Source organism: Apteryx rowi, unplaced genomic scaffold, assembly GCF_003343035.1.
Source record: "Apteryx rowi isolate R43461 unplaced genomic scaffold, aptRow1 scaffold_147, whole genome shotgun sequence".
Lineage (NCBI taxonomy): Eukaryota > Metazoa > Chordata > Aves > Apterygiformes > Apterygidae > Apteryx > Apteryx rowi.
In genome coordinates this window covers 1,515,609-1,532,009 of record NW_020447719.1, presented here as the reverse complement: position 1 = coordinate 1,532,009, position 16,401 = coordinate 1,515,609, and the positions used below count along the sequence as shown (strand labels likewise).

Genomic DNA, 16,401 nt, shown 5'->3' with positions numbered 1-16,401 from the left:
GGGCTCTTTCTGCTTAGGCTGTTTCAGTTCTTTAGCTCGTCAGCTCTTTTCACAAAGGATGTGAGGCTTTCCTCATCCTGTATTTCTCAGAAGTGGAAGCGGACTTCTGTTCTTTTAAAGAGAAGAGGAAGAAATTCCTCTCTTTGAAGTATTTCAGTATATAACCCACTAATTTGGGACAGGTTATTTGTTTCTGTGCTGTTTCTAAGTTTTCAGTTGTTTCATTAAAAACAAAAGAAAATTAGAAGAGGATGTAGTCTAATCTAAAGGAAAAGAATGCAAGCTCCGTTAAATCTTCTCCAACTTGACAGCAGATGTTGCTTGAGTGGGACTTAGAGATCTAAGTCTCATCAGCATAGGAAAATACTGAAAACCTGTCCCAGTGCCACTTAACAGTTGGTTAGCTCTTCAGGTACTGGCAACATTCAGAGCCTTGGGGTAAACAAAGCTGCCAACGTTTTAAACAGTGTTATCTATTTAGAGCAGGCCTAATCAGCACTACTTAAAATGCTAGAGGCTGTCTGTGCTCTGTTTGTACTGTAGCTCCCAACTTTACTGATAGTAGGGGAGATGAGTCAGTCAAGATTTTAGGTATTGCCATAGTCTAGAGATTTTATAATTCATTTTTACAGAAATCTGCTCCCAGAGCGCAGTGTCCACTCCAATGCCACTGGACAAGCCACACTCTACAAGCTGCCTTTGCAACCTGAAAATGTAGTAATATTTTAGCCACTCTGTAAGAGACTGGGACAGTGGTAAGAAATACAAGATATTCTGCAGGAATGCAAGAGGTGTCATACAGTGGGCTGTGGAGAAAACTTGTAATCTTGGTCCAGGAAGGAGACTATTTGAGAAGAATTGCTATCTGTGATATACATGTAACAACACAAATCTTCTGTTAACAGAAACAAAACAAAATTTGCAGATATAAGACTTTCTTTTTCAGTTAAAAGCCAGACAAATCAGCTTTTCTTCTTAATTGTTAAGCTAGATACTGAACCAGATTCTATTGATATAGTTCCTTGGACTTCAGTTGAATCAAAATGCACTTTCACAATATTGAACTGTAGATGACTGTATTATAACCTTTTAATTGCATTCAATGGGTCCCATTTTTAGCTTCCGTGATATAAATCAGATTTTGATCGTGTGAATGTTTACATAGGGTGCTTTCCACTATAAGTCACACACCTTTTTTGGATAGACATTGTACTTCAAAGTGCAAAACATCTTTCTGAGGTTCAGAGATATGAAAAAAAGTATGATATAAAGCACAGCTGGAAAACTTCATAGTATTTTTTATTATGCCTTACATGACATAAAAATATAGCTGAACATAGGATGATAGGGACAGAAAGCTTGATGAAGGCCCTAGGCTATTTTGGTGGCACCTTGACTGTCCATTTTGCTGTTTGCTTTGGTTTTGTCTTACCTTTTCTGAATATTTCCTTTTTTTTTTCCTGTGTGTCTATCAAAGTTATTTTATTTTTCAGCATCCTGTAATTTATTTTAATATATTTACAACTATATTTTGACGTGGAATTATCAGAGTGTAGACTTTAAAGGCTTTGATTGGACTTCATTCCTGGTTATTAAGTGAGATTCTCGGGAAAACCCTCAGTTCATTTCAGCAGGTATTTCTCTTTCAGATTTTAGGATGGCATTCCTAAAAATGGAGATTTAGTCTACACAAAAATTATTTGTCAATGACATTTTATATTACTACTCTGCCAAGTTCAAAGTACTGTAGATTTTGTCTTTTTTTCTCCTTTTTAAATTTTATTTGTTGCTAACTCCCCATACCACTGAATATTTTGTAATTGTTTCTTTTATTTTATGTATTTTTGTGTTCTGACTAGATTTAGTTTGATAATTGAAAACAGAAAAGTTATAAGCATGCTTTGTGGGATACTAAAGCAGTATTTAATTTCTGGCAACATAATGTAGGTATTATCTCAGTTGTTTTGTAAAAATACTTCATATGGGTAGGAGGAAGGAAGAAGAGAAGGAGGCAAATCTTGCTCTCCCTTACATGGTTGTAGAAGACAGACTACAGAGTGTGGAAAAGGCAAATAGCATCCCTTTTACAGGCTGTGTAAAGGCTTTGGTAAGACCACAGGGTAGCTGCTGGGCAGTTTGCCCATCTTGGGATAGACTTGTTGGAAAACAGAATACTGGACCCTAGGGAAAGTGGGGTGAGGGGAGTGGGAAAAAGGTTGCCAGTTGGTCTGGCTGAATCAATGTTGTACCTGCCAAAATTTGAACCAACTTACTTCTCTTCTTCCATTGTAGACATAGTCACATATTTCAGGAAGATACTCTGAGTAGCAGAATGCTCCTACAAGAAACCCTCAAGCACTTTAGAAGATTGAAGCTAGAATAACCAGTTTGTTCTTAAATGCTTTGCAAAAAAAGAAAGAAAACGTGGTTCCTATCATGAGGACCTTCCAGAGGTCAGCTACGCACAACGCAAAACGTAAAAAGGATTCAGGAAAGAGAAGGCATGAACAAAAACTGGGTAGATTAGTAAAAATGCAGTGAAGTAGTAGGTTTTAAATATGGGCTTGAAAGCAAAGAAAGACGCTTGGCTGACAATGAGTAGGAGGCTTCCAAACATAGGAAGCAACATTAAAGAATGTACAAAGCTGAAAGTGGGAGAAGGATAAAAGAAACAAAGAAAGAAGTCAAAGCTGAGTGTAAAGACACAAAGAGTCACTTGAAGTTTTCCAGTTCTACTGAGCATTTTTTTTAGAATCCCCATCTCTTCAGTTACCTAACTTATCTGTAGCTTTCTTTTCTTTCCTTTGGGACTGAGTTATGTACTAAACATTAATTTCATGATATTTATATTTAAAGTCACTGGGCAGTACTGATTTTACTCTCTCTTTTGCCTATTCTGATAGTGGAAGAGAACTTCAGTGTGCTTTTTTCCCTCTGTGCATGAAGCCAAAATGAACAAGATTGAGATCTGAGACTTGCTACTCAGCACCTGACTAGCAACCCCTTTTTAGCTGGAAAAAATACATTGATCTGAGACTTGGCTTGGCAGGTTTTACATTTTCATTAAATATTGATACTTAAACATCATCTTTGTTTACACTGTATGCAGCTTCCTCTAGGTTTTAAACAAGGTGGGTTTTTTGCACATAGGGTTGAAGTCAGGAGTTCATAACAACTTCACTTAGTGATGTGTGATAAGTGTTTTTCGGTGTGTATTTGAACAATCTGGATATATATAGGCATTGTGAATGATGCTTAGAAGCCATATTTTTTGTGAGTCCATTTGTCTTAGAGGATGCTTTCAATTGAATCAGTCATAGTCTAATAAATAATCTGCATATAGATCACGTTAACTGTGGTCAACAAAGTAGGGTGGGAATAGTAAATTTTAAGGATATCAATGTTTGAAATTGATTCCATCTTGTTCTGGTTGTTTATATTGACTCTGTTTTCCAGTGAAATGTATTCTGGTGATTTAAATTAAAAAAATGGCCTTTGTGTGTAGTCCTTTCATTTTGATTTTACTATTTTCAGCAAGTTAGTATATTTTAAATTATATTTCTCTCAGAGTTTAGGGAGAGACAGAATGAATGCTGAGAAGAAACAACTAAAAGCTGTTTAGAAGTAAGATTTTGAAATACTGTGAAGATAAGCAAAACCCTGCTTGTGTGTTTGGTTCCCAAATCAGGACCAGGTCCTTTGTTGTGGTCATTACAACACTGTAAGTAAAATAAGACTGCTGTTGGCTATTGCTGCACTGTGGATGGAAGTACAGGAATTGCACAACCGACAGTCACTTGTAAGATGACTAGAAGCAGATTTCTTTTGGGGTACAGCGGAAGGGGGTGGGGCTACATACATCTTACTTCCCCATGTTTCTTCTAATAAAATCACAAGAGAGAAAATTAAATCAGCATTTTCACTTGTCCATGATATCAGTACCCTGCAAGTTCATGGGAATGGGAAGTTCAGGATATCTGCAAAGTCAGCGATTCAAGAGACAGCAGATGTGATACAATGGTAACATTTGTACTTTGCTGCATCAGCCTAGGTTTAAGTCATCCTAACTAACACACAGGAGTGAGAGGATGGAGCAATGTAAGATGATACCAAAACAGTATGCTAGAAGGCATAGAGTAACTGGCTTATATCTTCTAATAGCCACCTGTTCAGAGCTTTTCTTGCTTCCAGTTCTTGCTTACACTGATTTTGGTTTTGCCAAAGTACCATTTGTAGCATCAGAGGCACTTATTCTACATTTCTGCCATATCTCTTATCTATCAAAGGTCATGGCAGATATCATCCACTTACCAAAAGGAAACTGGCTGAATCTGAGACAGGCTGAGCTACGGGGAAACATTCTGAATAACCATAGTCTTTCTACCATCCTCTTTTTCAGAGGGCGCTCAGATTGCTAAGGCAGTCTGTCATCTGTATTCTCCTGGACTGGATTCTCTGTTCTTTTACCTTACACTGTTGATGGTGAGCCTCAGAACAGATGTAAAATAAACTAGCTCAAAAGGGCAGAAACATAAGTTTGTCTCAGATAGAGAGATCTGAGCTGGAGATATATATTAAGTAAGCACGATGAACTAGTAGAATAATTTGTCAAAGAAAACAATGGATTCTCTATTCAACTCTTAAAATAAAGACTGATTTTCATAGAGATACTGTAGTTCAAGTAGAAGTTACAGGCTTCATGCAGAAATTAGTTGGATTAAAGTTGATGGCCTAGATTGCCATCATGAATATATTTGTTTTGCAAGCAAAGTCCATGCAATAATCTGCTTATATCCAGCTGCAAAGAATGGGTAGGCATTAACATAATTTGAGGAAAATGAATCTAAGCTTGCACTGATGCAAGCTGGAAAAACAGCCTTGAAGTCAGTGGAGCTATTCTGATGTAAACAGGCATAGGTTAGCAGTGAATTGGAAGCAATCATAAATAAAGTTTCCCAAAGAAAGGAATGCATATGGAATATTAATGTTTCAAACAAAGAGTAAAGGTGAGTTACTATCTCCAGCTCATTTTATTTATCACAATAATGACAGGCTATGGCATGAGGCAATTATTTCATAATTTTCCATGAGTGAGTTTTTTCCATTATATCTTTTATGCCCATACATAAAAATCAAAGGTGTAATGAGGAGTTGTAAAACGAATTCTTAAACTGCACACTGCTGCCAAGTTCAGGTTCAAAGTAAATGGGTGTGACTCCCATTGTGCGAAGCTGTGCTATGCCTGCTCTTTCCTATAGTGAATTTGTTCTAGGAGGTGAACAGGTACTCCATGGTATCAAAAGGTTCCCCATGTCTTTACAGTAAAGAATGTGCTTTAGGATCCATCACCAGGACCAAATCTGTTCATCACTGCTAAAAGGAGTCTAACATTTGAATGCCAATAATGTCAGTAAACAGATGTGAGAAAATGAAGTGAAAGGCAGAGGACAGTGTTAATGAAGCCTAGGTTTTCTGTGTCAGGAAAAATGGGAAATAAATGAATTAACCAGAACTAGATGCATAGCAATCCAGGCATCCAAATAAAGAGGGAATTAATTGTTTGGTTACTATTACCACTGGACTAAATAACCAATATAGTTAATGCCCTGAAGAGCATTACCATTCCTTCCCCTTCTTGGTGGGTGTGCGTGAGAGGGGAAGGGAAAGGCACAGTGGGAGCTGGGGTTTTCTACACTGAACCAATAGATTTGTTTTGTCTATTCATCCTTTTGTGCCTGGTTTGTTTGCTAGTTAGACTTGGGCTGTGGGTTCACTAATTCTGTGTCTTTTTTTCATTTTGTTTAACACTTCTGGGAGGTATCTCGCATCATTTTCTCAGGTTGAATAATTCTGTGGTGAGTTTTTACCTCTCTGCCTGTGTGTAACATGCAGACTCAGCAGCTCAGCTTCTCTTCTTCTCATACTTTCCAGAAATGTCAGACAGCAGCATTCATATCCATGCAATGACAGGGCAGGAATCAACCTGAAAATAGTGTTTCAATATTAATGCAGTTCTAGTTTCTTTTCAGCTGGGTGGAAAGCAAACAAAACAAAAATCAGTTAAATCATTTTTCTGTGTGTGCAGGGTGAATTGTGCCACCTTCACAGCAGTGAGATATGGAAATTAATGTAGAATGCCAGTTTGACCAGTATGCTTCAACAATATATACAAAGCTGGTTGGTAAGCTGGATTTACATTGCTTTGCATTGCCAAGTAAAATAAAGATGGGTCTGGTAAAAACAAATAAATCTGAGAATCTTTCAAAAGTTGTAGCCAGGACTTATTCTCCTGTCATAGTCCTGGGGATTTACTATCTTATTAATTGTTTGCATATTTCCCTGCTCTCAGAAATGCCTCCTAAGCCATGTATTGTGATAGCAATGGGAGTTTTGATTATCATGTGCATTGCTCAAGAGATCATATAATTTTGTTGAGACTTGAGAGAAAACAGTGATCAGAAAGAATTGATAGAGTCAAGAGATTATGAAAAATATCTTTATAGCAGTTGCATTTGACTGGCATAAACTCTTTCTAATTGATCTGTACTGGGGAGAGCATTCCTCTTTTCTGGCATGAACTGTCATAATAAAAGTTACAACAAAAAAAAATGAGACGATCTAATACACAGAATTACGGTTTTGAGTGGTCCCATTCAGTATGGCTATGTCTACACAATATACAATGAGTCATATTCAGCCTGGTATAAATTTTTGATTTTAGTGAGATCTGTAATCTAGAACATCAGACATTATTTCCATGAGTTTTGGTCCTCTCCAAGGACAGAATAGAGGAGGGGAAAGAGAACTCTGTGTATTTGTGCAAGGAACAAGATGAAAACTAGACTACATGGGATATTGATAAGCATAAAAATCAAGATACTAAGAATGCAAGAGCCTTAATGGTTTCTTTAGTACTGAGCACTGATGCTGAGGAAAATAGAGAAAACACACATTGACTAAGAATTCATTTTGCAGATGCGTGAATTCTGCAAACTGCTGTTTGATCAGTTTTGACCACACCTTTCCTGTCTTCTAAAAAAAGCTAAAAATATAAATGAGGACTTTTGGTTAGAAACTGACACAATTTATTCTGTTGCATGGTTACAGGTTGTCAGAATATCTGTTAGGACAAATAGATTTATATTATTGCCAACTCCAGATGTTTTGTGAGTTATTTCTGCATACAGTCCCAGGAACTGTAGTGCAGATCAGCAGAGACTTAAACAACAATTAGTGTTTTAATGAACAACTGCTGAGTATGGTCAAAAAAAGAGAAAGAACTATTGAAATTATAACCAGTAAAATTCTTTTTGCTGGAAATGAGGATAACATTTACATCTTCCTGTAATTTCATTGGAGGATAAATGGGATTTGGCTCTGCATTTTTGCGGGGAAAAGGGGATGGAAGATGTCTTACAATAGTAACTGCAGAACAGAAATTGTGCAGAACTGCTCCTGAATATTGTAAATATCTTGGAGCTTGTTTACAGAGAGGAATTACTATGTCCTTAGAGCATACCAGCACTTTAGGCTTACCTAGTTTGGCAGTGCTTAGCATACAGTAAGAATGATAGAGCTGCTTCCACTTACAAGAATTTCACAACTTGAAAATAAGGTATACCTTTGCACTAGTGGGCACAAAGGACAATATTTGAAGTAAAAGTTTGGCTTTTGAAATGCAGTTTAGACTTAGGTCTCTATATTAAGGAGTGCAATCTTTAAAATTAAAATAAAATAAAATAAAATAAATAGAAATAGAAATAGAAATAGACTGAATAACCTCTGCAGTGTCCTCAAGTTATTCAGGTTTCTAAATTTTCTGGCAAAATTCCCTTGCAGTCAGTTTAGTGGTTAAGATGTGAGGGGGAAGGGTTTACTCAGGCTTCGGGTCCCTACTTGCTGTATTACAAGAATAAAAAGTAATGTAAAATTCAGAAACTTTCCTGGAAACAGATGATATAATAATCCTTCAAACAATGTGCTGTTCATTTAGAAACAAGTGGGACAGGAGCTGGAATGGAAAGAAGGGGACAGGACAAAATGGCACAGATGCTGTTGCGGAAATCCTAATAGTATTCACAGATTGTTCTTACTCTTATTGAAGTCCCTAATAAGTTTGCTGGTTGTTCTCAGAAGGCTGAGTAGAAGTGATTTGGGTATGTAAGTACTGAGCCTGTTCAGCAGGAGTTTACTTCTATACTGGCTTGGATTTGTGTGGATTTGAGCTGCCCACAGCCTCACTAGACCCTCTAAATTTGCTTGCTAGCACAGAAAACTGCTAACTTATTACCCAGTTGTCATGGCATCTTCAACTGTACAGCTGCCGAACCTGGGATGAAGACATCTGTTCAACCTCTCTGTAGAGAAACAGTAATAATATGGCACTCCGCTAGAACTATCCTCTCATTCTCACTAGAGCACAGTAAATGAAGCATAAGACCTCTGACAGTCTAAAAAGCATATTTTTGCAGCAGGCCCTTATCTAGTGCAAACTGGCATAGCACTCATTGACTCAAATGCAGTTAGATTTATATGAGAGCTGTCATTTAAAAAGGAAAATCTTGCAAAAGTCTATAGTGCTCTTAAAACTCTTCTTGGAAAAAATGCAAGCAGGCCAATGGACAAAACTGACATTTTGGGATTATTATGTTCATTTTACAAAGTATCAAAATACATACTGCGAAAATGAGTTGTAAAAGATGGACTAATGACAAAATGATATATTAGATGATGGAATTAAAGCCAGATCCTCGCTACATTAAGAATACTTGATATTTCATTATCTATATATTTATCAGCATTGTGACTGAGATACCATGTAATTTATTCCTGAAAGTATGCTCCCGTAGTGCTTGAGTCTTCAGAAACCATTAAAACAAATTAGCAACAAAAGTCTAGAGATCAAAATAGGCTGCCAAATAGCTGGGTATGGATCTTCAAACCCATAGGTATCGTAATACTAGATAAAAATCTTCATGTGTCCCTTCCATTGTATTCCACAGCAAACATCAGGTCTGGCAATGATTTATTGTAGTTGCAAATTTTTTTGCCCGAAAAATCATGCCTTTAGTATGCATTACACATTACAGTTCAGTAAATATATAGATTTTGTAAAACAATTTTAAGATTGTTTAATTAAGAGATTTTTAAGACAATCCAGCTATTCCTGATCCTGCTAATAGAAGATGGATGTAGTTATGAAAAGTCTGTCTACCGAATTTCACTTTGGTATATGTAAGCATGCAGGCTTCATGTCTGGGGAATCTGCAGTATTAGAGACAAGAAAAACATTTGGCAGGCAGGAGTTTTCTGGAAGGGAGGTTACAAACTGCATAATGCTAGTAAAGTAGGCTCACACTGTTTATGGCCACACCGTATGGGCTATGTATAAACACAGTGCTTGAATACTTGTCTCATTCTTACCCAACATTCTCTTCCTCTTATTCTCATCTTCACTTCCTTGTTTATTTTTTCTGTTAACATCAACAGCATTGTCTATTGACTAGACAGGCATGATCACTACAGTGTCATTTAAAGTTGTGGTTTTTATTTTTTTGTGTGATAGTTAGAAACTTGAACTATTCAGAAATGTCTCCTACCCTTATACATGTGAACAGAAATTCCTCAAGTCCAATCAATAGCTGATTTCATTGGAACTATGCCAAAAGGGAATCTGACCACTCATATTTAAAATACGAATCCAGAGCAACAAAGATAAATCTCTGATAGATTACCACTGGACTGAGTTAACAGTGAGTGATCACACATTAAGAGGTCAAAAATGAAAGTCAACAAAGCCACCCTCCATCTGCAGCTGTAACCACAGAGGTGTGGATGGACATTGATTTAACCAAATCATGTTTATTTTAATCACTTTAGAAAGATAGAGATCCGTGCTTTAAAACCTATGCATGCATACTTGTTTTTGTATTTGCATGAACAGTTTGGGACACATGAGAAAAATGTCAGGCTGACAAATGTGAATACATGTAGCAACTTTGATCCATTAAGAGCTGAAAGTTACCCAGTGGTGTGTCCTGGCAGGAAAGAAGGTCAGCAGCATCCTGGGATATATTTACGGGAGCACAGGCAGTAGATCCAAGGAAGTTATTATCTCCCTTTACTTGAGACTCAAGAGACCATATCTACATATTGCATCTAGTTTGGCGCCTCCCAATACAGGAAAGATGTCAATAAACTGAGCAAGTTCAGCAGAAGGTCACCAAGTCGGTTGGGCTGGAGCACCCGCCCTGTGAGAAGAAGCTGAGGGAACTGGGTTTGTTCATCCTGGAAAAGAGATGCTTTCAGGGGGACCAAATCACCCCTCACCTGCCCTCCCTTCCCCCCAATGCCTACAAGGTATCAAGAAAACAGCCAGACTGTTCATGGTGGATCATGGTGGGAGGACAAGAAACAACAGGGATAAATTGAAACAAGAGAAGTTCCTATTTGGTAAATAATTTTTCACCATGAGGACTGTCAAGCAGTGGAACAGGTTGCCCAGAGAGGCTCTGTAGTCTCCATCCTTAGAGGTTTTCAAGACCTGACTGGATGAAACCCTGAGCAACATGATCTGATCTCTGATCTGACCCTGTTTTGAGCAGGAGATTGAACTAGAGACCTCTTGATGTCCCTTCCACCCTGAATTATTCTGTGATTTTGTGATTCTATGATTCTGTGTGGATAAGCAGATTTGCTACCTTAGACTTTAAATTCAGCCCTATTTAAACAAAACAAAAATAGGAGCCTATTCTGCTATTCTTTGTGCTGTGGTTGTGACTGTGAAGCTAAGATGTCAAGATACGAAATGCAAAAAAAGTGCATTTCAATTAAATTTAATTTTGTGAAGCCTCTTCCTTATAAACTGGATACCAATTTCTTCTGTTCAGTTTGATCTTACATTTTCAGAAGCCTCTTAGTACTGTAAATGTGACATGACTGCATGTATGTAAAGATCTTTATATCAGACCAGATTTATTACATATATATGCACAGAGAACTTTACATGGCATATTACATGTGATGTATTAAGCTTCCTGACATTTGCTGGTGTTTGGGAGCCATGTAAAACTAGAGAGCCAAAGGCTGTGACCCTATAAAATGGCTTTGCCTTGTCTAGTTTTTTGGCCCTGAGGAATGAGAAGGTGGTCATATGCCATGTTTTGCCTCACTCCAGGTATATTTAATGATGTTTAAGACTTGTATCTTTTAATTTTAGGAGCTTGTCATGTTTCACAGAATCACAGAATCACAGAATGCTTAAGGTTGGAAGGGMCCTCTGGAGATCATCTAGTCCAACCTCCCTGCTCAAGCAGGGTCACCTAAAGCATGTTGCCCAGGACCCTGTCCAGACAGTTTTTGAATATCTCCAAGGATGGAGACTCCACAACCTCTCTGGGCAACCTGTTCCAGTGCTCAGTCACCTTCACAAGTAAAAAAGATTTTCCTTAGATTCAGATGGATCTTCCTGTATTTCAGTTTATGCATGTTGCTTCTTGTCTTATCACTGGGCACCACTGAAAATAGTGTGGCCCCATCCTCTTAACACCCTTCAGATATTTAAATGCACAGATAAGATCCCCCGAGTCTTTTCTTCTCCAGGCTGAAGAGTCCCAGCTCTCTCAGCCTTTTCTCACATGTGAGATGGTCCAGTCCCTTAATCATCTTAGTAGCCCTTTGCGCGACTTGCTCCAGTAGTTCCGTATCTCTTGTACAGTGGAACCTGGAACTGGACCCAGCACTCCAGGTGTGGTCTCACCAGTGCAGAGGAGAGGGGAAGAATCACTTCCCTCAACCTGCTGGCTGGTTCCTTGTATTTTAAAATAGAACTGTGTCAATAAACAATAGCATGCTTTATAAATAACGATCACATAATAGAGGCAAAGCAACAAAGTTACTGTTTTCTTTATCAGACATGAACATTTTCCTTTTTTGAAATTTCACTGGAGTTGCTCTGGAATTCTCTCTCATAACAGAAGAATTAGGCCCATGAGTACATGTAATTTTGGGATAAAACGATGCAGTGTAAAGTGCTATTTTGGAATTGAGAAATACACAGATGTTCAATTCTGTTTCATTTTCATTTGCTCAGAGTAAAATATCTCTCCTATGGCAAGGGAAAGAACTGATTTGAGTACCATTTATATCAGATCCTTCTAAACAAGTGGAAATATAAGAACTGTTTTTCTTAACATAGTAAATGAATTGAATCAGATGAGAAAAGGCCTGGTTCTATCACAGGCTCAATTTTGCACTCTGAAATGACAGGGTGATGGAGACTAGCATTTTCCAAGGACAAACACAAGCTTTAGTATTGCACATAATTTACCCAGTGATTTGAGGAGAGCAGTAATGTGTTTAACTGTGCTATAATTCATAACAGTTATTGAAGTAAAGGTGACAGAACAGTCTCCTGATCAAAACACATCACTGGAAGTGTTTAGTGTAATAACATTTAGAATGTTATCTAACTTAGAATAATGAGCACTTTTTCACTATCCAGAATTTTGACATGCCTGAGTTTCTGATGTCTGGCTGAACTTTGCAGAACCTGAAGGTGAAATGAAGATGGTAAATGAAGTTTGTACACCTCCTTCATGGCTCCCAGATTCCAGAGTTAATGAAGAACCATTTTGATTGAAGGCTGTTACCACTTGAATCAAAGGTCACTCTGGCAACTGAGAAAATGTAAAGTGCAGAAGCATTCTGGATACACCCATTTTCGCAGAAAAAATCTAGGCCTACCATTTTATACAGTTCCTATAGTTCTTTTATCTGAGGAAATTTCTGTCTGGTCAGACATCTATATTTATGGCTGTTTGCACCAATGAGGAAGGTACAGTGACATTAAATGCTCAAGGTTGCACAATGAATCTGGCAGAGTGAGTTAATTCAGATCTCTAGTCTATTTTGAATTTAGTTATGAAGACATTGGATTGGACTCAAGACACTGATTGTACTCACAGGTTGTGAATTCTCTTGTTCTTTAATATAGCATTAGTGTTTAAAGCACCCCTCAAAAAGCAATCATCTATAACTGAATCTGTTGTTTTAACTGAAAAAAGCATTCATTCCAAAAATTTTAAGTCAAAATATACAGATAGATAGAATATGAAATAGAATATCCCCTGCTGATCAAACCATATTCTCTTTTAGAGAAGGACTAACTCCTTTTATTAATCACTCATATAATCTCATCTGTGATAGCCCTATCACCAAAACATTGCTTGCAATTTACTGTAGCTACAAGTAGATACAAAGATTCATATATATTTATGGTTAGTATTACAGCAGTACCTGCACTGCAAACAAAATTGGTGTCTCATTTTATGCAGGCATAAACATAGAAAAGATTGTTCTGCCTTTGAAGAGTTTTCGTGATTAACTAAACTCTAGTTTAACTAGATTAACTAACTCTAGTTTTTAGAGATACATGATATCTGTATTTCAACTAATGCAGGGGTTCAAATTCATTAGCTATCACTCCTTAAAAGTGGCCCTACATAGAGAACTTTGGATTTATACATGCTAACCTCTCTGAGCAGTTTCACAACTGATTGAAAAAAACCCTTCTTTTCACCTCACAACCTCAGAAAGCTATGTGTAAAAATTTCAAAAATTAAAGTTATGCAACTCTCTCCCTTATATTGGATGAGCCTTTTTGTATGAGGAGAACCACCTATCTCAAGTTTTCTCTTCACTGGAGTCCCAAAGTCAAAGTGTCTTGAGGAGCTTTGAATTAATTAGCTTGAGTCTTACCTGGTCTTGTAATCTACCCATTGTAATATGGAGTTGTTGTTTTCCTCTTTCAGCTATACTCAAGTTTAGGGTTGATGACTTGACAGCCCCTCCTAACTCCTGTCCATTTTACTTTTATCAGAGAAATAGCAGATAGTATGCATGTTGACTATTTCTATTCTTTGGAGATCTTCATCCTCCCAAATGGTTAGCCTGCTGAGATGACTGCTAGTTTGCAGTTGGGTTTCTTCTTCTCTTTCTGGTCCATAACACCTTCTATTACGTTGTCCTGTACATTGCCACAGAACGGCTTTTCTTCTGTTTGCCTCATCAGGTGTTTACTCCTATTCTTTTTTAACCCATCACGGAAGTACAGAGCTCAGAATAATCTGATTACCTTATCAAGAGGTCCTTGTTGAGCTCCACGCTACTTTGCTGAGATGACTACTGGCATCTAAGATAGGGAGTAGCAGGTTAATGCTAGTTTAAATGTACATTTTCACTGTGCAGTACAGGTGCTCTGCTAGTATATATCATGTCATTCAAAAGTCAGAATACCAGCTATGACATTTCTTTTCTTTTCCAATTTGAAGAACAGCTGCTGCCCAAACTGAAAAGAAATGTAACACAACCAGGACACTTTGTGGCTTCTGCCTTAATAATACGTAAAGCCATTATGCAGTTCCATGCAAAAGAACTTCAAAATGTGCTTTTAAATGTGTTTTCAGTGCAAATTAAGTTCAGGGTTACTATTTCACATGCAAACTGGTTGATTAGATTAGCTGCTCATGCAAACTACTGTTTGGACAAAATAATGCTTGCAGTTTAGAGGGTTTTTTGTGTATGTGTCCTTCTTCACAGCAAGAGAGCTATTGTTGTCTTGATTTTGTTACTGAAACCTTTCCTTGAAGCTCAAATTAAATAAAAGATAATTTGTAATAGAATCATTTTGTGTTTAAAGATCACTGAAATTAGGAGAAATGGCTGGAATGACTCTGGAGATTACTTTGATCTCCTTGGGAGTCTTTGTTTAAGTGGAATTGTATGCAATGAAAATGAACTCACAATGTGACAATGTAGCTACAAACACAAATACATCCCTTACCTGTAAAAACAAAGCCTATGAATATGGAGGCTCTATCACCTCTGTATTTTTGGAAGCAACCTCTCCTGGAATAGTGTGTTCATTTCTTGTGTCCAGAACTTAAAAGGAGTACTGAAAACTAAAAATGGATGAAAGGAAGAGATACTGGGAGTAAGAGAAATATAATAACAAAGCACTCTGCAGTCCAGCAGACAAATATATAGCAAGACACACTGTCTCCATTTAAAGTAGAACAAGTTCAGTCTTGAATTAAGGGAGAAATTTTTTGCAGCAAAGGTAATTAAATATCAAAATAATTTACCAAGGTGTATTCTTCATCAGAAATGTTTAAATCTAAAATAGATTATTATTTTTTAATTTTTTTTCCAAAAGGCATGCTGTAGTTCAAACAGAAACATCTTGGGAAGTGTCCTGTAAGCTATTAGAGGTCAGAAATATCAGTCATTACAGTTAGCTGACTGATCTGATATTGCTAGTCTGTATACTTTCTTATTTTACTACAGGAGAAATGTAAGGACAGAGAGGGATTTTAGTCCTTTTTCTAGCTGTGTGTCAGCTCACAGGGCTAATGAAAGTAAAGAATATGTGAGAAGAGACATCAGACACTAATTACTATTACTATAAAAGCAAAAAGGCAAGTGTAAAATTTCATCCTGGGTCTGAGTGACATTGGATGTTTTTTCTTAAAAGTGTAATTCTTGAAAACCAATGATTTGGGTTTTTAACTTTTCTTAGAACAGAAAAAAAAATCTTTCTAGCCTTCTTATTTCAAAGAGAAACTTGAAAACAAGACATAGTTTCACTCTGGAGGTTCAAAAAGTGAGAAGTAAAAGCATGCAAATGTATAATTAAAAAAAAAACCTTCATGATTTTTGGAGAGAGAAGTGATTCATAAATTTTACATGTTAGAGGTTGGCAGCACTGTCACCAAAACACTTGGGTAATACACTGATCTGAGTATTCTAGGCATTAATTTCTGTCCTTTGCCTTTAGAGAACATGGCAAAGAGCAGATGCGACTCGGTCCAGCTCACATGATGAGGACATATGCTGTGGCTCGATGAAGTAGTGTTTAGTCCTGAAATTACCTAGATTCCTGTTTTCTTCTTAATGCTTGTGGAAAAGCATTCTATTGCCAGCTACAAAAAGTTACAAGAAGTTCTAAACCATGTTGAGGCAATGAATAGCCAATAATAGGAGAAGGCAAATGGGGGATGTTAATAGAACAGATTCATCCTTCAGGTACTGTTTGCTTCCTTCTGTCACCTGCCCTTCTTAGTATTGTCGTTTTCACCTAGGAGTTGCCAAAACTGGCCAGTAGCATTCATTAATTTTGACTAGGTCCAAAATTCTTCATTGCCTATTTTCTTCTCATGCTTCAACCCACTCTCATAAATTAATGCTAGCCCTTCATAAGGTTATTTAGTAATTTAGCAAGAAGCCAGAGCCTTAGAAGTTGCTAGGAATGTGGGCTTTCCCATTTATTTTATTTTATAATTATAAATTCCCTCAGCTCCTCAGATGAGTGGGCTTTTTAGGGACATAAGTGGTCTGTGCATG

The 16,401-nt window shown here is 37.2% G+C and overlaps 1 long non-coding RNA gene across 1 annotated transcript in view; it reads left to right on the top strand.

Moving 5' to 3' along the window:
• Positions 1-12,851, top strand: part of LOC112962380 — a 30,434-nt gene extending 17,583 nt beyond the window's left edge. Inside the window, exon 3 of the long non-coding RNA XR_003252289.1 lies at positions 12,503-12,851. This is a non-coding gene — a long non-coding RNA (uncharacterized LOC112962380). The remainder of the gene's footprint in view (positions 1-12,502) is intronic.
• The last annotated feature ends 3,550 nt before the right edge of the window (positions 12,852-16,401 follow it).